The 21116-nt window shown below is 50.7% G+C and overlaps 1 protein-coding gene across 3 annotated transcripts in view; it reads left to right on the top strand.

The window, feature by feature from the left end:
- Window positions 1-347: 347 nt before the first annotated feature.
- Window positions 348-21116, top strand: part of BOC (BOC cell adhesion associated, oncogene regulated) — an 84724-nt gene continuing 63955 nt past the window's right edge. For all 3 annotated transcript variants that reach the window (XM_075542525.1, XM_075542526.1, XM_075542524.1), the window contains exons 1-2: window positions 348-862; window positions 7674-7795. The gene's annotated coding sequence lies outside the window, so the exon portion shown is untranslated. The remainder of the gene's footprint in view (window positions 863-7673; window positions 7796-21116) is intronic.

Raw genomic sequence — 21116 nt, 5'->3', positions numbered from 1 at the left:
AGGAGGCGGGTATGGGGGAAAGGCTTGTCAAAGGGAGGTGCAGGACAGTATTGCGGAAAAAGGATTGGAGGTGACGCTGCAGGAAAAGTGGGGCTCTAAAGGAGCTGGTGCGTGTGAGAGGCACTGCTTCTGGTCGGGGGAAAGAGAAGTTGGGGTGTCAGTACGGGACCCAGGCACCGCAGCAAGCGGGCCTGCAGAGCGAAGCTGCTCCAGAGTTTGGGGATGGCTTTCTGCCCCATCAGCTTCCTTTCCAAGGCTTTTTTCTGTGCTCCACTTTGCTCCTCCCCCTGCTCCCCGCCTCCTCGGTTCCCTCCCTCCCTCCTCCTCCTCCTCCCCCCGCCGCGAGGGGAGGCTCCTAGGCTGGAGAAGCAAAAGAAGGAATTGTTTGCGAGTTCAGTCATCCAAAAAAGCTTCTTCCATATGGAGGGACCGGGCGCGCTGGGCGCGGCGTCCCTGGACTTGTCCTCCCGCTGCTGTTGCTGCTGCTGCCGCCGCCCGGACCCCAGTTTCTGGCCGCAGGGACCCTGAGCCTTGGCCTGCGGGTGTCCGCCGCCCCCGCGAGCGCACGCGCGCACACACGCACGCACACACACACACACACGCACACGCACACCAGGCGCACACACACTCACACTCCAGCCGCTGGGGCCACGCGCGCGCCTGCACACGCGCTCCGTCCCTGGCTGGTAACTTCTGCGACCCGGGCTCCATTGTTGCTCCTTCTGCTGCCGCTGTCCTAATCAGGGTGTCCCGGGGTGTCCCCGTGGGTGCTGCGCGTCCGCGCGGTGCGGCGCTCCCCGAGCTCACTGCCCTGGCCCCCGGGGCCCGCGCTGGCCCTTCCCTGGCGCCCGCTGCCGCCCAGGTGAGTCCCTTTGGCTGAAGTGTGTTTTCTTTCCTTAAAAAGTTGCGTTTCGGTGACGGTTTGGGGAGGGGAGGAGGGCGGAGGCGATGCCGAGGAAGCGCCCGGCCGGTGGCTGCCGGGGACCCGCCGCCGGCGGGAGCCCTCCCCGGGCTGGAGGCTGAGGCCCAGACAGGGCGCGCCAGGCGCCGGGCCCCGAGAAATTGGGGCGAGGAGGGCGGCCGGGGTTCCCCAGGGTGACTGCTTTCCGGGAGCCGGGCTTCCCCCCACCCCCCGCGGGCCCAGGCGCTCAGGGTTCCTTTGCGGGGTCCAAGTTCGGCGGAGTCATGGTCATTTCGCCGGCGCGCTTCCCGGAAGGCTCTCCATGGGCGAAGGGCCCGGGCGACTCCTCCGAGGAGCCCGCACGGTGGACACCCGTGCCTGCCAGGGCTCCCGGCGCCAGGTGGCGGGGAGAAGCCCGCCGGGGCGTTGGCCTCTTGGGTGCTGATGGTTGGTCCTAGCTGGTGCTTTGAAAGAACGCCTCGGGCAAGGACCGTCGTGCTGCAGAAGGGGACGTGGGACTGAGTCCAGAGTGACTGGGCTTGGGGCAATGAAAGAGGGGGTGTGCGCGCGTGAATTGTGTGTGTGTGTGTGTGCACGCGCGCTGGAGCAGCATCCTCGTGGAGTTGTGCATGCGTGTGTGTGTCTGTGTGTGTGTGAGTGGGTGTTTTACTGAGAGAGTAATGGGGTGGGGGGGGCGGAGGATAAACGTTGGGGGACAAGTGGGAAGGGGCAGCAGAGGAAAAGGAACCCAGGACAATCTTTCTGCGTGTGTGTGTGTGTGTGTGTGTGTGTGTAGAGGGATTTGAAAGGTTTTCCAGATGTAGGGAGGCTTTTGAGAGGTAAATGGTGGAGTCAGAGCTGGTGTGCAGAAGGGTCATGTGCGATAGAAAAGGGTTGTGTCTCCTATGGCTTACATCGGATTTGGGGATGGCGGGGAAGGATTTGGGGTAGGTGCGGGGTGGGGGGGTGTCAGGGAGAAGCAGTGGCCTTGGCAGTGTCAGAGTTACTTGAAAAGTTTGTTGCTTTCCCTACAGAGATGTGGCAGGCGAGCTAAGAATACTCAAACCGCACACCAGTCATCCCAAACAGGCACTTTCTGGGTGTGGTGGGGTGTTCTACTCCCCTCATCCCTACTTAGCAAGTTCAAATGGGTTCGTATACAGTGTTGACCCAGAGTTACCTCCTTGAGTGGGCTGAGTGGAAAGACATTTTGGCGGCAGGCCTGTATGCCCCCTCCAGGGGTTCTCTACCACCACACATCTGTCACATCGTTCTTTGTTGCCCAGAACCTGGCCAACGCGAGCCATCTAATGAGGACGATTTTTTTTTTAATTCTTGAATGTGCAAACATTTCTGATTTATTTGGTGACTAGACCCTTAGCAGGCAGCCCGGCTTTGTGATGGTTTTTTCATCCCTTCGGTTACAGCCAATAAATCACTCTCGGTTTTCTCGAGGGCAGCATGGAAAATATGAAAGCATGGGCCTGTCTGACTGAGGTGGGGGCTGGGCCAGCCCATCTGGGTGACCTGTTTTCTGAACTTCAAGTGGATCTGAGGCAGGAGGTTGACCATTGTGAGGTGTGTAACAGGTTCCCCGGGAATGTTTCTGAGGTCTTATAATTGGCACTTCTTAATGGTCTTATAATTGAAACCCATGGCAATTCTGAAGCACCTTGGGGTCAGTGGGATGGAGGGGGGCGGTAGGGAAATGGCAACAGGAGTGATTTCAGCCAGATGAGGTTGGGGAGGGAGCTATGGAAAGTAAAAATGGAAGAAGGGTTTTGCCCATTTGTTACAGACTGTGGGCATGACCCGATGCACATTAAGTTATTTAAAGTTTGGCCCCAGCAGGAAGCTGGAGGCTGTCTATACATAGGAAGTCTAAGGATGGAAACTTCAGACACTTTCCCTCTGAACCTTTTTCAAGATCTCACCAAAGAGTAATACTACTAGAGAGCTGGGAAGAAATTTGTTTGGGGGCTTTACTGGGGAGAGGCCTTCATGATGATTGGTTCCTTGACAACTGTGGGGGTAGGGGTGCGATAAAAAGCCAGGAGTAACTTTCTTGGCTGTTGATTGGCTGGCCAACTGTTGGTAAGAAGTGTGATTCGTGTTTCTTTGGGTCCTCTAGAAGTATCCCAAGATGTTCTTCCCTTTGAAGTGTTTTTCAAGTGTTTGGAAGCACTCCTCTCTTCGGCAACTGATCTGTGATTTCCATGACCCAAGAATGATTTTACTTATGAAACACTTCAGTTGACTTCCCCATGAACCCCACAGAGTTTAAGAAAGGAGGGCAAGAGGGGAGCCTGTTGGGCAGTGTTCCACGAGGTCCTAGGGGGTCTGAATTTAAATTTGGGCAAAGACACTGATAGGGTGAATGAATCAAGCCTTTGTTTCTCAGTGTCTTTCAAAGGGACTCAAATGCACTTAATAATTGTTGTAGCCTCTGAATTAGAAAGTATTAACCTAGCACCCAAAGAGAATAACATTGGGACTTGCTTTCTTTCCTCCAAACCCCTGGTCCCTTGCTCTCTGGGAAAAATGGGGAAAGGAAAGGGAATTAAAATTGAGCAGGGAAGTGGGGGTGGGGGACAAAGGTGAACCGGTGGAGGAGAGAACAGAGAAAGTGATGGCCTACATTTGGAAACGTTTACTTATTTATTTTAACATAAAAAGGGGTTTGACCAGGTTCAGCATGACCTACAAAGTGAAACCAGAACAGGGCCACATTTTTCAAATTTGTCTAGTCCAGAGTAGGAAAAATTCTGGAAGGGGAGATGCAGAAGAATCATAGTGAGTACTTTTAGGAGCTTGATATGACGTGGGATTATTGCCAGGACTCTAGAGAGCAACGCCCTGTCAACCAGCACAGTCCACCGGCCATCTGTGAGCCGGGCACCACAGTTTTTGACTCAGTGGGGCAAGAGATTTTGTTTCTATACAATAGACATGCAACCTTTGTTTTTCAAAACGGAAACGAAGCTTCCAGCAGGTTGACCCAAACATTTTCCCACTCTATTTAGTGTTCTGTCCACCCACATTTTTAAAAATTGGGTCTCCACTGGTGTCTTTTCGTTGGCCATGACTGAGCTAGGCCTCAGGAATTCAAAGCCCAGAGCCTAAGGAAGCTCGGGTCATTTCCGTACTTTCATTCAGCAAACACTTGTAAGCTTCAGACGACACACTTTCAGGAAAAACGTTTTCTTCATCAAGAAATGGTACTCCTCCCATTTTTATCTGTTATGCTGGCCTCCACTAACAATATTCAAATGTTTTTTAAATCATTATAATTTTATACTATACTTTTTTTTCATTCATTACATACACACTTTTTACACAGTTATGATCGTGGTATAGAATCTTTTGTAGTATCTCTAGAAACCTCTCTGACCCCAAACTCACAGAGCACAGATTGGTCCAACCACAAATGCTCTTACTTTTAATGCCTTTTATTTAATACCTTATAGTGATAAGCCATTTTGCTTTGTGGGAGTGACCCAAGACCTAAGAATGTCCCACAAAGATAACCTTAAACATATACTAGTTCATAATTTACAATGGTAAATCAACTATTTGGGGTCAAGGGGGTGGGAAAGGGTGTTTGCTTTTAACCTAGAGATTCATGTTTATTAAAAAAAAAAGCCATCTAGAAATGAGATGGGGCTCCTTCGAACTCTAAGGGTTGCTAGTGGGCAGAGAGAGGGGGAGGAAGTTAAGCCTGCAGGCTCCATCTCAGATGGCACTGCTCTTAGGGGTAGGAAAGTTGGGTTGGGGCCCTGACTCTGCCTGTCAACCTCATTCACAAACCACTGACCCAATGAGTCCCCGCATCTCCCCTGCCACAGAGGGAGATGCCTTCCCCAAGCTTGCCCACAAAATGCTCAACTAGCTGCAGAGTTTTCCTTTTATGTCAGTCATGTATGCTCCCTCTCCATTCCTGTAACCCTTGGTTGCTGACACCTGGCGGGACTCCCTGCAGACCACCTCTCAGCACCCCATCCATCCTCTGTCCACCTCAGAGCGTAACCAAGTTGCCACTCAGCTTAGAATTGGTTCTTTGGAGCAAGTCCAGACTTCCTAGCACTCCCATATGTGGCCCTGTCCCATGGCGTCATAGTCTTGCCTCACTGGGTCACCCAGCCTGACTCAGTGAGTTTTGATGACATCCACTGCTTGCTTTGCTGCCCTATCCCGTTCCCATTAAGCCTACTTAGCAATGCACGAGGGCTGCTTATGAGGTGCTTATGAGAAATAGTCGGTGCCTACTCATGAAAATGGGACTGCTGAACTCCAAGGTGATGGTTTTTCAACTGACAGAGTTTGCAAAGGCAGCCATTGTCCCTAATCCAGTGATCACCCCATTCTAGCCAGGAACTAGGGGGCCCTGGGGACACGGGGGTTCAGCACCTTGCCCCTAACTGAAGGGTTGGCGGTTCACACACACCATCCGGAGCCATGAGGGACAGTCCCCCCATCTTACAGGATCACTAAAAGCCGGAGTCGACGCCATGGCCAGGGCTTTGTTGTATTTCTTTGTGGTTCTGTGGCATTAAGGAGCCATGGTGGTACCATGCTGAAGCACTCCGCTGCTCATCCTGAATACCGCTCTGACTTTCTACTTCTCAAGAAAGACCTGGGGATTTGCTCCTAGAGAGATGACAGCCTTAGCAAAGCGTTAAGTGCTCCACCACCAACTATCAGGTTGGTGGTTCAAACCCCATGCAGGAGCATCTGGGAAGACAGCCCTTTCAAAGGGCGTGGCCTTGAAAACCCAGTGGGACCCTTCTACTCCGCACACCTGGGTTAACTGAGAATCCAAAGGACTTGACCGCAAGGAATGATAGCATGACCTGGGGAGAAAATTCCTTTTCCTCGCTTTACTTATTCATAAAATAGAGTGATAAGGAAATGCCTGCTCCGAAGCAGTGCACCCAAGTCCTGAGGACCATATCCCTGCTCTGAGCAGCCAATCCACAGAGAAGACCATATGGCCAGCCCCACTATGAGACACGACATCCCTCAGTGACCCATAGCCCTACAGAAGACAACACTGGAGACACAGTGTAGGAATTGTGCCCGATCTGATCCCACCACACCCAGGCAAAACACTAAGGGCGTGCAACAGAACAGCAAGGGGAGCAGAGCAACAAAGTCCCCAGGGAATACCAAAAATAGACTTTGGGGCCAGGACGTGGCACTCTATCAGACTTGATGGGAACACACTCCTAAAAGCCAACAAATAGTCCTTGAACTAACTACAGGCTTTTCTTTTTAATTTTTTTTGTCATTGGTTTGTTGTTGTTGTTGTTTTGTTTCTTTGTTTTGCTCTGTCTTATTTTTGTGCATGTTATTATCTCCTCAGGTCTGTCTAAATAAAATAGGCTGGATGAACAATCTGGAGGAGAAAACAACGGGACTGACGTTTCCAGGGGGACATGGGAGAGGGGAAGGTGGGGAGAAAGGAAGTGTTATTAGCAAATCCAGGGACAAGGGAACAAGTGATCCAAATCGGTGGTGAGGAAGGTGTAGGAGGCCTGGTAGGGTGTGACCAAGGGTAATGTAATTCCAAGAGGAATTACTGAAACCCAAATAAAGACTGAGCATGCTAATGGGACAAGAGGAGAGTAAAAGGAAATAGAGGAAAGGACTAGGAGGCAAAGGGCATTTATAGAGGTCTAAATAAAGGCATGTGCATATGTAAATATATTTATATATGAAGATGGGGAAATAGATCTGTGTGCATATATTTAAAGGATTAGTATTAAGGTAACAGATGGACATTGGGCCTCCACTCAAGTACTCCCTCAATGCAAGAATACTTTGTTCTATTAAACTGGCATTCGATGATGCTCACCTTCCCAAAGACAAATGAAATGAGTACATAAGCAAATGTGGTGAAGAAAGCGGATGGTGCCTGGCTATCAAAATATATAGCGTCTGGGGTTCCTAAAGATTTGAAGGTAAACAAGCGGCCATTTAGCTCAGAAGCAACGAAGTCCACATGGAAGAAGCACACCCGCCTATGTGATCACAAGGTGTTGCATGGATCAGGCATCAAAGAACCAAAAAAATCAAATCATTGTGAATGAGGGGGAGTACAGATTGGGGACCCAAGACCCATCTGTAGGCAACTTGACATACCCTTACAGAAGGGTCGCAGGGAGGAGAGGAGCCAGTCAGGGTGCAGTGTAGCAACGATGAAACATACAACTTTCCTCTAGTTCCTAAATGCTTCCTCCCCATCCCCACTATCATGATCCCAATTCTACAAATTGGCTTACAAATCTGGCTAGGCCAGAGGATGTACACTGGTACCGATAGGAACTGGAAACAGGGAATCCAGGACAGATGATCATTTCAGGATCAGTGGTGAGAGTGGCAATACCAGGAGGGTGAAGAGAGGGTGGGGTGGAAAGGGGGAACCGATTACAAGGATCTACATATAACCTTCTCCCTGGGGGATGGACAACAGAAAAGTAGGTGAAGGGAGACATCGGACAGTGTAAGATATGACAAAACAATAATAATTTATAGATTATCAAGGGCTCATGAGGAAGGGGTAATGGGCAGGAATATATGAGGAGTTGATAGCAAGCTGAAGTAGAAAGCAAATGTTTTGAGACTGATGATGGCAACAAATGTACAAATGTGCTTGACACAATGGATGGATGGATGGATGGATTGTCATAAGAGTTGTTTGAGCCCCCAGTAGAATGATTTTTTTAAAAAAGCAAATACTTTAGAATGGTTTGTTTATTTTGTTGTTCCACAGGTGTCTCAGAAAGACGTATCTTTTCCCTCATTCCTGGAACCACTTCCTGGAACCTATGACGCATGAAGCCTTGTCAACATCCAGAGCGTCTGAGGGTTGCAGCCATGAAGTAAAAGCAGCAGGTGAGCTGTCCCACTTCCAGGTGCCTCAGGTGAACCATTGCTCCCGTGTCATGCTGCCCCCTGAAGGGAGCGTTTCTCCTGCTTTAGTTTTGGAAGAGTACTATGTGAGTGACATAGAGGCTAAAATTCAGGTTGGTCTCTTTGAGTCCCTGGCTGGTGCCAAGAGTTACCATCCTGGGGGTTCGGCTCGATGGTGGTGAGTAGGTCGGCTGCTAGCTGAAAGGTTGGAAGTTCAAGTTCACCCAGAGGCCCGTCACACCAAGAGTCTGGCAAGCTATAAAAAAAAGAGCCCCATAAGTCATTGAACGCCCTTTGGGAGAGTCTTCTGACACACGTGGGGCTCTCCCTGAGCCAGAGTGATGTGGCAGCTGTTGGTAAACTCTCAGCCCCAGCCTGCAGTGGCCTCCCTCTCACAGGATGGCCATGTGACTGCCCCTCACCCCGGGCCAGTTCTGGCAGGCCTGTTGGCCACAAACCATATCCTACAGGCTTTGGAGTCTAAGCCTGTTGTGGAAAAGTCCTTGCTTAGGTTTGGGTGAGGAAGCCCTGTGTTTATGTCTCTGTCAGTGGTATTAAAGATAATGCCTTGTGGTCTGATGTACCAGGCAGTGTTTACCTCTGACAAATCAAAGGGCTCTGCTTCTTTCCATCTTCTGAAATCAAGTTGGGAAATAAGGTTCTCTTTTCCTAATGGTGAATTTGGCCTTACGTTTAAAGACGCTCTTTGATGTTTGGGACAGGCGAATATTGGGCAGTAAGAGGGAATTGCAGTCGAAAGACGATAGCCAATAATGCACAGTCAGCCTCCTTCAATTGCCAGAGAAAAAGTCCCGGAAAGTCTCGCAAGCCCTGGGATGCGTGACGGGCAAGTGCCTAATGTGGGTCGAGTTGAAGGAACTATAGCCCAAAGAGCAGCGGAAATTAGGGCAAAGGAAGGAATGTCCCTTCTTCTCCAAGCGGATCAAACCCATGGCGACTCCATTGGTCAGAGTAGAACTCCACCGGGTCACATGACCGGGACCTTCTGGAAGCGGGTCTGCAATCTTTCCTTCTGAGGTGCCTCTGCCAGGGTTCGAACCACCAGCTGCGCAGGAAGCAGGACGCGCAGCTCTTTTTGCCAGCTCGGGTCTCTGTTCAGTGGATAAGCGGCTGACGTATTAAGACTGCGGATTTCAGGACCAGAATGGTTTCTTTCTTTCTTTCTTTCTTTCTTTCTTTCTTTCTTTCTTTCTTTCTTTCTTTCTTTCTTTCTTTCTTTCTTTCTTTCTTTCTTTCTTTCTTTCGTCTATCTTCTCTCTCTCTCTCTCTCTCTCTCTCTCTCTCTCTCTCTCTCTCTCTCTCTCTTTCTATAATTGTCAGAGAGTTAAACGTTGGAAGCATTACATAGTAGGCGGAGTCTTGGGTCTCTGGGTCTAGGACATATTTCCATATCCAGTTACTGAATTGGCTTTTGGAAGGGGAAAACGAAACATCCGTGGCCCCCACCTTGCTACCTCATCGTGTAGCAGAGCATCCTAGAGCCGTGTGCTTGAATTGCGCTTCTTCCTGTACAATGTCACTTGCCCTCCATTCTCTTGGTGGCTGTAGATCTGTGTAGTCTCTGAAACCATTCCCTGCATGTCAATGAGGGGACATTTGTTTTAGGGACACAAGAGTGTGGGCTCTCCGGTTGCTGTCAACCCCACCTGGGACGGGAGCCCAGGTGACGGTGGGACGGTGGGGCATGCTCCCTGGACCGGAAGTGAACGCTCCTGAGGAGAGACTGCCCCCACTTTCCCTGGCCCTGCCACTATTGCTCCAGACCAGGCCTGGCCAAATGGCCGTACTAGTCTGAACCTCACCACCGGGGCCATCTCAACAGGTTTATTCGGTATGGGTCACAGTTCATTGGAGAGGAAAATGGGGAGGGGAGGGATTCTGGGGTTACTAGTTTTCTTTGAAAGCAGAGGCTGCCAGTCAATTATTTCACAAATCATTCCCACTCCCCCCAACCTCCCCCCGCCCTGGTTCTCTCATTCTGTCTAATGACTACCACCCCACTATAAGGTGACAGTAGCGTAGCGCTTTCTTTTTCAACCCGCTGTCTCTAATCGGGGGTGGGGAGGTGCTTCCTAACGCGCTCAGTGGGCAGAGTGCCCTCTTCTGCCGGGAAGTCTGCAGCATAAACTCATGGAAATACATTGCTGTTTACCTCTGTCAATATGAATGGGAGGTTTGTAGTGGCGTGGTTATATAAGAGCCCGCTGTATTACAGCCAAGCATTCGATTTTAATGAAGCTTCCCATTTGCGTGGCTTTAAAACAATCACCTGCGCCCCTCTGTGTATACCTTCGGTGGTCTGCCATCTGGGAAGGCTGGGCCAGCTCCAGGTGAGAGCCCCCCCCCCCAAACCCCCCCCTCAGGCTGAGGCATCCAGCCTGGAGCCCTTCTGTTGCAGAGAGTGGCTGACTGGCTGGGCCCCCGGCTTCAGCCCTTCTGGACTGTGGCAGTTTGCCAGCAAGTTTCCCTGGGTGGTCTTTGACACTGGGAGAAAGGAGGGGCTGGGGAGCTCAGCTCTCCTCCCCATGGGGGAACAACTAGGTGGCTTTCTATAGGTGGGTGGCCTAAGGGCAACCGGTCCCCTTGCGACAGAGACAGCCTGTACAGGTCATGCATGGGGGTGAAAGCAGGTTGCCTCAAGGTGGTCTATTGCCGGAGCAAACTTCGGGCCCAGCCTCTCACCCCACTGAGCAGGGCATCTGTAGTAGAAGTCGGGGGCTGACCCAGATTGGTACACTACAGCGTGAAAGGCAGCCCTGCCCGGCCTCCACTGTATCTCCCAGCTAATGCGAGCATAATAGTAATTAATAATAACAACTGCCAGTGAGTGTAATCCCTCCGTGAAGCCCTGGTGGTACAGCAGGTTAAGTGCCGGACTGCCCACCACAAGGGCAGCAGTTCAAAGCTCCCAGCCACACTTCCAGGGAAAAAAGATGAGGCTGTCTGCTCCCGGGAAGATTTCGTTTTAGAAGCCCAATACAGTGTCGCTATGAATCAGAATTGATGTTGGCAGTGGGCTTTTTGTCTTGTTTGTTTTATTTTACTGTGCCAAGAACCACAGATTTCTCCTATACATACCCCCAACAGTCCTGAGAAGATGCGAATCATTATCTTATTCGGCAGATAAGGGGACTGAAGCTTCAATAATTGTAGTGACTTTCTGGGTCTCACAGCTGGTAAGGGGCAGAGCCAAGATCTCTTTCATTGTGATCTGACTCCCAAACCCAGGCTGTGCAAGAGGGGGGGGGAGTAGTGGGCAGGGAGAAAAGCCAGATAATCTCTCTCTCAAGAACTGTTTCTTTTGCGACCAATAAAGTGTAAGGGATGGTGGTGGCGTGGGGGGCGGGGACTTGATGAATCTTGCCTCGGGGGCACGAGTGTAAAACAGAGACCTTATGGTTTCCATTGGGCCCAAGGGGTCCATAGCAGCAGCAGGGGACAAGCTAGCCGTTGCTCTGCACCACCAGCCAGGTAAACGGCTTCCATCTTGGGTCTGATCGCACACACGTCTCTCACCTTGTGATTGTTTTCTTTTCTGGGACATCATCTGCTGCCTGCTTCCATTGAATCCATTCCCTCCCAGGCCCTCTCCAAGTCTGATCACGGGGCTCCTCTAGCCCACGGGGCTGGGGGTAGGGGGCTAGGGGGCTGGTTGAGGGAGAGAAAGTGTTTGGCCCAGGAGATACTTTTCCCGGTTTGGAGAAGTGGCAACTTGCACAGAAAAATTACCCTGGGGAAGGAAGTGGCAGCTTTGATAGACAGCTAACTGACAGGAGCTGGTACCTTCTGGGCAAATACAGTCAAGGCAGCCAGCAAAAAAAAAGTCGACAGGCAATGACCTGCAAAACGGCTGTCTCAGGGAAGAGAAGATCTGACTGGGGAGGACATGCGGATATCTGGTTTCTTTTTCTTCCTGAAACAAATACTGAAAGCCGGAATTCTGGGATGGGAAGGACGCAAGAGACTTGACCTTATCATTGTTATTAGTGATCTCTCTGCTGGCCCCTGACTCACGGCGACCCCCTGCACAACAGAACCAAACACCTCCCGGTTCGGTTCAGGCCATCCTCTTGATATCGGTATTGTGATCCGCAGGTTTTTTGTTTGTTGGTTTTTTGCCTTGACTGATTTTGGGAAGTAGCTCTCTGGACCTTCCATCCTAGTTCCTCTTAGCCTAGAAGCTCCACTGAACCGGTTCAACATCACAACAACACACGAGTCTCCATGGACAGGTGGGTGAGGATTGCACATGTGGTGTGTTGGCTGGGAGTGGAACCCAGGCTACCTCCACGGGAAGAGAACATTCTAGCACCAAACCCTGAAGACAGCTGGGCTTTAAGGTACAGTAATTAAGTGGCCAACTCGTTGGGTAACCAAATCATGGAAATTCTGAGCCATTGTCCATCCAAGAGTCTGCCTGCTCAGCATACTACAAGGTTGCGATGAAATTGGTACCCGGGAACACTTCTGAGTCAGGATGTTCTGACTTGCCACCAAAGTGGGAGACCTGTGCATTCAGAGAGATAAGACATGTTGTGAAACTTAGCCAGAGGTTAAGTGTCTGGACCCCAGGAATGTGTCTTCTATGGATGTTTTTCTTTCCTAAGAGCAGAAGCCTGGGGCGAAGGTGGTGGGGTCCCTGTTGCCACACACCCTCTGGATCCCTTCAGACAGGCAGGCGAGCTTCTCCCTTTTGAGAAGATGCACTGAAGGGTCTCCGTGACCAGTGGGAGAAGAAAGAAATCTGAGGATTCGGGTTAACTTTCTTTCTGAGATGGGGGTTTTGGGGGAGTAGGAGGCATCTGGGGTTGCCCACCTGAGAGGACAGAAACCTGGAGTGAGGCTACATGCTGGGGGAAGGACGTGTCTGAGATTCTGCAGCAGCCTGGTCAAGGACAGTTTGGGAACCAGGAGGAAGCAAGCTTCCATCCTAGCTAGGTAGCCGGCCTGGGACAAGTTACGTAAATTTGGAAGGCTGGGTTTCTTATGGTTGTTTCAAAGGGGATGCAAGATAACACACAGTAAGCATATTGGGAGCATTTAGAAGATGGCAACTGTTGTGATTACGAAAGCAAAAGGAAGTGGAGTGAAAGAAGAGCTGTTGGTGGACTTGGGCGACCGATACATTTAAGTCAGTGGATGACTGTGCTGGTGGAAACCTCACTGGTTCCAGGTCAACTGTAAGAGCGAGGAGGAGTGAGGAGAGCAAGCCTACAGTGGGATGAGGCCCGGCCCCCAATGCACCATTATGTGCCAGTCTTCAGGCTCAGTTGCTGGGGAGGTCCCTCCCACCCAGTCTGTTCTGTTTCTTACCTAACTTGGCTTCTTCCATCCTATCAGTTATGCCAGAAACCTGGGGATCATCGTTGACTGTGTTTCTCACAGGCTCCACTTTCCACTAGGCACGGCCTTCTAACTGTCTCTAGAATTCTACAGCTGCGCACCCCCCTCGTCGTCCGCCAGCATTTCTCGCCTGGACCACTGCAATGGCTTCTTCGGTGATCCCCTTGCTTCCACCCTTCCTTGACACCCCCCCCCCCCGTGCCCCCTCACCTCCAGACACCAGTAGCCCATTGCTCGCCGACAGCAAGTCCATCTTCTACTTCGGAAACAAGAAGGCAGATGAGGTCACCTCTCTGCTCAAGGCTTTTCATGGCTTCTCGTCTTTTTCAGACAAAGCTCAATGCCATCAATCCTGAACCCTGCTGCTCAGACTGACCTTCTCATCCCCTTGCACCCTGCCATGGCCACATTGGCTTCCTTGCTGACCCTACACTAGCTGAGCAGTTTCCCTCCACAGGGGCTTTGCCTTCTGCCCTAAAGGCTCCCCCACGCCCTCCTCTTGTTGTCTGCTTGGCTCCCTCCGTTACTTCATCCCCGGCCCTACTTAATTTTCACCTTAGCAGTGCGGTGTAGGCACCAGTGACACTTTTTAATCAAAGAGCACCCCCACCACCATTCTCTCTCTCCTCAACCTAATGTGTTTTTCTTCAGCATTACCACCACCTGACACAAACTTGTCCCTTTGTTTACTGTCTGCCTCTGGTCGAGGAACCAAACTCCACATAAAACTGGGGCCTTTGCTTTGTTCCTGACCATCTCCTCACGGCCTAGAATATCTTATCTGGCACACACTAGCTGCTCAGAAAAAAGAGTTGTTTGTTTGTTTGTTTGTTTGTTTTGCTACTCTGCAGAGCTCACCCACATCCCAAGGGGTGTGGAATAAGAATTTCTAACAAAATACGTCAACTATGTATGGATCTACATAAGAAAAATATATCTGAGAGTGCATGACTATAGGGAGACAGAGGTGCTGAGAACTTTAGTGACATCAGAGCATCTGTTTTAGAGAGAAGCCCTGGTGGCAAGATGGGTTGAGTGCTGAAATGCTAACTAAAACTAACTAAAAGGTGGATAGTTCAAACCTACCAGCCACCTCATAGGAGAGAGATGAGATAATTTGTCCCCATAAGGATTTGTGTTTTTGGAAACCAGATGGGGCTGGCCTATTCGGTTCAATAAGTTGCTCTGAGTTGGAACTTACTCCACAGCAGTGGGGTCTTTTTTTTTTTCCAATTGGTTTTAGGAGAGTCAGGATGCGCTAAGCCATGGCCAAAAGAACCTCATTCTTTCCTCCCCTCCCTCTTCCTCAAGGGGACTGACTTTCTGGGAAATCCCTAAATATGACCGATTCCCACCTGTAAGATATGCCTTCCTCCTTCAGCACTTGTCACTGCCATCCAGCTGACCAGCTCCTGGTGACCCTGTGCCCAAAGGAACAAAACCCTTCCCAATCTTGTGCCAACCTCAGACTTGTTGTAGGTCTGATCATGGTGATCCATAGGTTGTTCAGCGGCTGGTTTTCAGAAGCAGGTTGTCAGCCTTTCCGTAGTCCATCTTTGTTTGGAAGCGCCACGGAAGCCTGCTTGGCATCACAGCACCCCGCAAGGCTCCACCGACAGGGGGCATGGCTGTACATGAGTGCATTGGCCAGGTCACCCACATGGAAAGTGAGCATTCTACTGAACCACCAACGCCACCCGTTCATCATGTCAAGAAGAATGTGCTGACCATCTGCTTCGTGCCCTGCAGTGTACGAGGCATGGTCAGGAAAGGCAGAGAAACCTAACTCTTCCAGGACCAAGAGTTTATGGTCTGGTGGTTCATCTTTGATTTCTCGGGGCACCTGGGTGCTCCGCTCTGCTGCTCTCCTCCTTTGGCACGATTACCTGAGCTGAATGTGTAGAACTGGAAGCTCTCGCGGTGTCGTGGTTATGCCGCTGGGCAGTCAGCGGTCGAAACCACCAGCCGCTCCACAGGACAAAGATGAGGCATTCTGCTCCCGTCCAGAGTTACATCTCAGAAACCCACAGGGACCGAAAGCCTGCTCTTGAGGTCACTGTGAGTTGCAGTTGAGTAGAATCTGGTTGGGCACTTCTAGCCTGCTAGGGTCCAGGGGGAACTTGGGATGGATCTGAGACTAGTTCAAGTGCCACATACACACGAGAGCCTGGCCCTGTCTGTGCTAGGTGGGCCGATGACAAATGGTCTCTGTTGACGGAGCGGGTACAGGAAGTGACTTTATAGCCCATTTGGATGCCCACCCAGGTTCGGGATGGGGTGGATAGTTAGGATGTCAAATTTCATCAGCGCGATTTCTGACTTGGTTCTAGATTTAGAAGCTATAGAGAGGAATGGAAGTGGCAATAGGGAGCCCAAGGGATCTTGTGGGGACAACACAAATGAAAAATATATCCAAGAAGTTGCGGGAAGGAAAAAACAAGCACAAAGATTACCAAACACCTTCCTTAGCACCTTGGGAACTGGGGGAATGGCTTCAGCAACCCCCTCCCATTTTTGGCATGGTCTTTCCCACGTGGCATCAGACACACCTCCACTTGGGAAGCTAGAGGCTGTGAGCAGAGTCCCCCCTGACTGGAGCCCCGGGGAAAGCTGTCCCTTAATTGCCAGCCTGTCACACTATCCCCGGAGGCCTGTGTTTGGGTTCCACATCTGGCAGTATCAGCTGTGCCGACCTTCCCAGCCCAGGACTAACTCTAAGGCGGGAGGAGCACATGGGGCTGTTTGCCTTGCTCCTTAGTTTGTTTTACTTGCCTGGGAGCTGCGGTGAAGTGTGCTCCCCTCCGCCCCCCTGGGGCGGCAGCACCCCTGCGTGCGCCACATCCGGTGGCCGGCCACAGGCCCCTCCGCTTCCAGCCCTACCCGGTTCCAGCAGGGTCTGTGTGGAGCCCTGGAAGTGATGGAGCGCTTGGGGCCTGTTTGTGGTCATTAGGGAGGAAGCCCAATTAGGTGCAAAGGGATTGAGAATATTTTCCTTGCCAAGAGGCACTTCTTTCCCTGGTCAGCCTCTTAAACTAGAATTCCCATAATCTTCCAAGCACTCATGAGTCACTCTGAGCAGTGAGGTGCTCCAGGGAAGAGGTGGAAGTGAGGGGTTTTCAAACCGGAGATTCGGCACCCCTCCTTTCAAGTCTGGACCCTGGAGCTCACTGCTGTCCAGCTGATTCCAACTCAGAATGACCCTATAGGACAGCACCTGTGAGTTTTTGAGACTGGGACTCTTTACAAGAATAGAAAACCTTGTCTTTCTCCAAGGAGAGGCTGGTGGATTTGAACTGCTGTCCTTGCAGTTAACACAACCTAGTACACCTCCAGGGCTCTTAGGACACACTTAAGGGATGGGCAGTTGCAGGTGAATGAGAGTCAGAGTGGGTCTTTTGAGCTGTTTCCTCCATTGAAGCAAACTGAAATGTTCCATAGTCAATGAAAACAGGAGTAAAATGGATCGTGAGAGCTTTGACCCTGGAGAACAAGGCCTTACATTTAGACCATGACTTCCATCGCTTCCTGTTTGGAATAAACAGAATTGAGGCCAGGTGGTCACTCTGAGGGCCACCAGTCAGGGGTGTCAGGGTTCAGGAGGCGGAGTTGTCAGACTCTTGGGAAAGTTACATTTTGGACAGTGGAAGTTCAAAATTGACACCACCTCCTCCCGGTGTTTTCTTTCCTTCCCTAACCCACCTTCCAGGCCATGGTCTGGTCATGGTCTCACTAGGAGTTCAGGGCTTGGCTCCCTTCTGTATCTTGAACCTTGGTGAAAGTGGAGTCTCAAACTACCTTTCCCAGATGATAGTGTGCACAACGATGTGGTGGAGTCTTCAAGTCCTTTGAAACTCCTAAGAGAATGACATTCTTTCTAGACAAGCTGTCCTTGCTGCTCTTGTGAGGTATAGGATCAGGAACCTTCTGCTCCCCAACCCCCCCGCCCCGCACACCATCGCCCCCACTCCCTGTCTTCGTGGGGCTGACTCCAGAGTCTGCAGGCTGAGCTAGTAAGTACTGTCTAGAGAAACAGAGGCTAGTGAAGGACTGAACTGTCTGAGTGTGGTACCCGTGTCCCTTTTCAAATCCAGCCTTTGTCCCCAAATCACCCTACTCACATCTGTCCCCTGGGAGAGACCTGAAGGAGAATCGCCGACTGACGTGTGCAGGTCATATGTGTTTAGGAGCAAGGACCACATGTTCTGTGCCAAAAGACAAGTATGGGATAGGAACAGCCATTTAGTATTTTCTGATCTGGGCGCAAGAGAACAACAGCAGCAAAAAGCCCAGTGATCCAGAAAAATCTTATTTGAAGAATACCTTGTATTTTTTAAATAAATCATCTGTTAGCATAAGGAGTGGCGTTTTGTGCAGTGGGGCCATCCAAAAAGGGGTCCTCAAACTTTCAAACAGGGGGTCAGTTCACTGTCCCTCAGACCATTGGAGGGCCGGACTATAGCTTTAAAAAATAAACAACTATGAACAAATTCCTATGCACACTGGATGGACGAGTCGGCTGCTAAGCAAGACAGACAGCGGCGGCAAAAAACACCTAGCGGGCCGGATAAATCTCCTCGGCGGGCCGCATGTGGTTTGAGGACACCTGTAAAACTATCACGATGGCGTGTCACCTGTTGGAGTGGAAGGTGCCGGCAAGTTCAGGATGGTGGGTACAGCAAGGGGCTTACCCCCATGGGACATGTACATGTGGGAGTGGCCAGTGGTTGGAGGGGACGTCTAACCTAGGCTGGCCTACCCATGTTCTTGCTCTCCAGAGCAATCCAGACAAGGTCCTGGTGACACCCACACCCTCTGCAAAGAAGCTCGAAGCTTTGACTCTCTCTCGACAGTCAAACCAGGAAGCTCCTTCATAACTAAAGCCTACATGTTCTGGAAATCAGGAAGTAAAGAGGAAGCGTGTCCAATGGAGATGGATTCTTAGTCAGGCAGAACTAATTTTCCCCAAATGGGAAATTAACCAAAATGCCAGTGCTAGTGGGTCTGGTCTTGATGAGGGAAGGCAGGAAGACCTTGGTTTTTCGCATCTCAGCCAGAATGAGCATGTAACTCAGCCCCAGGCGGGGGCATTCTGACCTGGTAGTGTCTCCCTTGTGTGAATCATGCCACCCACCGAAGCTCAGGATGCGCAGTGAGGTCTGGCTCTCCTCAAACGCTTGAGGTTTTGCTCGGAACTGTTGTCTGTTTATTCAAATATCCAGCAGTACGCCTTGCCCCAGAGGAGTGCTGTTAATGCCGCCTCAGGCATTTTCCAGATGGGACCAAAGACATATTTGTGACCAGCAAAGAAAGGCCTTCCACTTGATTCGTTAGCAGATACTTGCTGAGAACTCCCCAGCTTGGTGCCAACTGTCCTCAAGACACGTAACCTAGTTTCGGAATCTTTCTCAGGTCAGAATAAGAGGGGTTTGAATTGCACTTCCCACATGATCTCTTTAGAAGAGCATTTGTTTCAGAGGAGCTGCTCAGAGGATCACTGCCATCACTGTCCTCCTCATCATCATCTTCCTCACCATCATCACCACCACCACCATCATCACCACCACCACCACCATCATCATCATCATCATCATCACCATCATCATCATCATCATCATCATCATCACCATCATCATCATCACCACCACCACCATCATCACCATCATCATCATCATTATCACCACCACCACCACTGTGGTGTCCGGTTGGGTTCTCTTGAGAAGCAAAAGCAGTGACGCTTGAAGGTGTTTGTAAATAGAAAGAGATTTATATTGAGAACAAATGGTTCACACAGTTGTCGAAATAGGTAAGTCCAGTTCAAGTCAGGCTTGTGACCCGTGGAGGCTGACAAACAGGAATCAGAATGACAAAGCAGAGATGGCAGGGGGCACAGGCTGATGGGTACAGAGGTACTATTATCCCAAGTCGGTAGATTGACTCCAAAGTCGGTAGTCAGCTGACAGCTCCTAGGATCAACAGGCTACGAAACAGGGATGGAGGGACCAGATGCACGATCCAGCTCTGGCAGAAGGTGAAGGCCAAAGAGTCTACTAAGATTCTCTTCAGCCTGGCCTCTCTCTCTTTCTTATACAGAAGGTCACACACACCCCACACCCCACAAAGGAGGTGTCATGAGGCTGGGATTGGATTGATAGATTGGATTCCACCCTAACTTTACTCAGGCGTGTCTAAGTTGACATCATCCCTAACCATCACAATTGCTTTGGTTTGACAACAATGAATGATTTCTCATCTCAACTCTTGGGAACCCAATTATTCTTGAAGAGTCTGCTTGAAGAGCTTTATCAAGTATGGTATGTGTAAGAACTTCGTAGGTGGAAAAATGGAGGAGACTTGGAAAAAGGGACCGTTTCAGAAGTCCAACCTGATTATTCTAGTGCTGTTCCCCTTGACCTTGAGGCCCCTGCCCTTGGTTCTGTAGTCAGGAGAAGTTAGCCAGAGTTGGGGACATGCTATTTGTGAGATATGCTCAATGTGCTGGGAAAGGCCCAGTGTTCTGGTCAGGGAAGTCCCAGGAAGGAAGCAGAGGGCCCGATGAGCTGGCTCTAAATCCAGGACCGAGGTCAGCCAGGACGATCGGCCCTCAGACACACACACCCCTTGCTGCTGCCAACAGCCCCCTTTTCAGGGCGGGACCGCCTCTCTGACCTATGATCGTGAGGAACCAATAAAGATCAAAGAGAGCCACACCACCCCAGCACCCATGAAACTGCCTGACAGCACTAGTTTGGTCTAACCAAGACACTGGGGAGCCGTGTTCCTGGAAGGTGGTGCAGGATTGGGAAAACTTGGCCCTAGTCATCCTATTGAAAGAAAAGGGTTCATTTTTTTTTTTAAATTTAAAAACTCAAACCCACTCAGATGCAGAAAGAAGCATATAATGAATCCCATGTACTATTCACCAAGATTAGACACGTGTCAAGGCAAACAGCAAAACTTCTTCAACACTATGCTGTGCTCATCATTGGGCTCGGTGTGCTGGGTGGGACAAAGAAAGATGCTGCAGGGTTACCACCTGCCATAAGACGTGTCTAGTCTCCCCATCCCCTTGCACTCCTCCTAGCAGAAGAGGGGGAAAGAGAGAACGCCAGCCTAGGGGGCTCCAGTCTGATTCCGAATTATCCTGAGTTGTTCCGAGATGTTTCTGGTCAGGCTCCTGCATCTGAAGTTGAGTTCTGAATGAAAGCTTGTACTTTATCTTTGTGCTGCCAGACCCCGGCCTTTAGTGGGTGTTTGATGAGTGCTGCTGATGTCTAGGGAAAGGGGTTTCATGGGGCCAGTGGGTTTCAGTCTGGATGTCGTGTTGCTGCTTAGTCCTCTACCTCAAGGAAAAGAGGGCAAAGGGGGACGCAGACTTGAATGGGGACCATTATCAGAACCATGAAACCTCCTGATCACGGAAGGACTGGGCTTCCAGGATGAAGGTTAGACGGGATCTGTGGAGGGGCACGGGGCAGGGCTCTATCCTGATTTTATTAAGAGGCCAAAGGAGCCTTGGTGGCATGTTGTTAGGGTGCTCAGCTGCTAATCAGAAGGTTGGCAGTTCAAACCCACCAGCAGATTCACAGGAGAAAGCTACGGCAGTCTGCTTTTGTAAAGATGATAGATAGGCTGTGGGGGCAGTTCTAGTCTGTCCTGCCAGGTCTCGGTGTGTCGGGATCAAGTCCATGGGCATGTTTTGGTGTTGGTTTTACAGAAGACGAGATCTCCCCGCTCCTGGCTGCCAGATTCCAGCGTCTGCAGGTCCTGGATGTGGCAGGACAGGATTCCGAGAATCGGGGCCCCAGCTCCAAATTTGTTTTTCTGGGTGGCCACAAGCAGTCTTGCATGCCACCCGGTCCACCACAGCCCGCATGCCAGTGCAAGGAAGGGTGTGTTCATTTTGGCAAGAGAAGCTGGCGCTAGATCCACAGTTCTCCCA

Source organism: Tenrec ecaudatus, chromosome 2 (genome assembly GCF_050624435.1).
Source record: "Tenrec ecaudatus isolate mTenEca1 chromosome 2, mTenEca1.hap1, whole genome shotgun sequence".
NCBI lineage: Eukaryota > Metazoa > Chordata > Mammalia > Afrosoricida > Tenrecidae > Tenrec > Tenrec ecaudatus.
The sequence above is the reverse complement of the archived record's forward strand: the minus strand, read 5'-3'. Positions and strand labels throughout refer to the sequence as shown.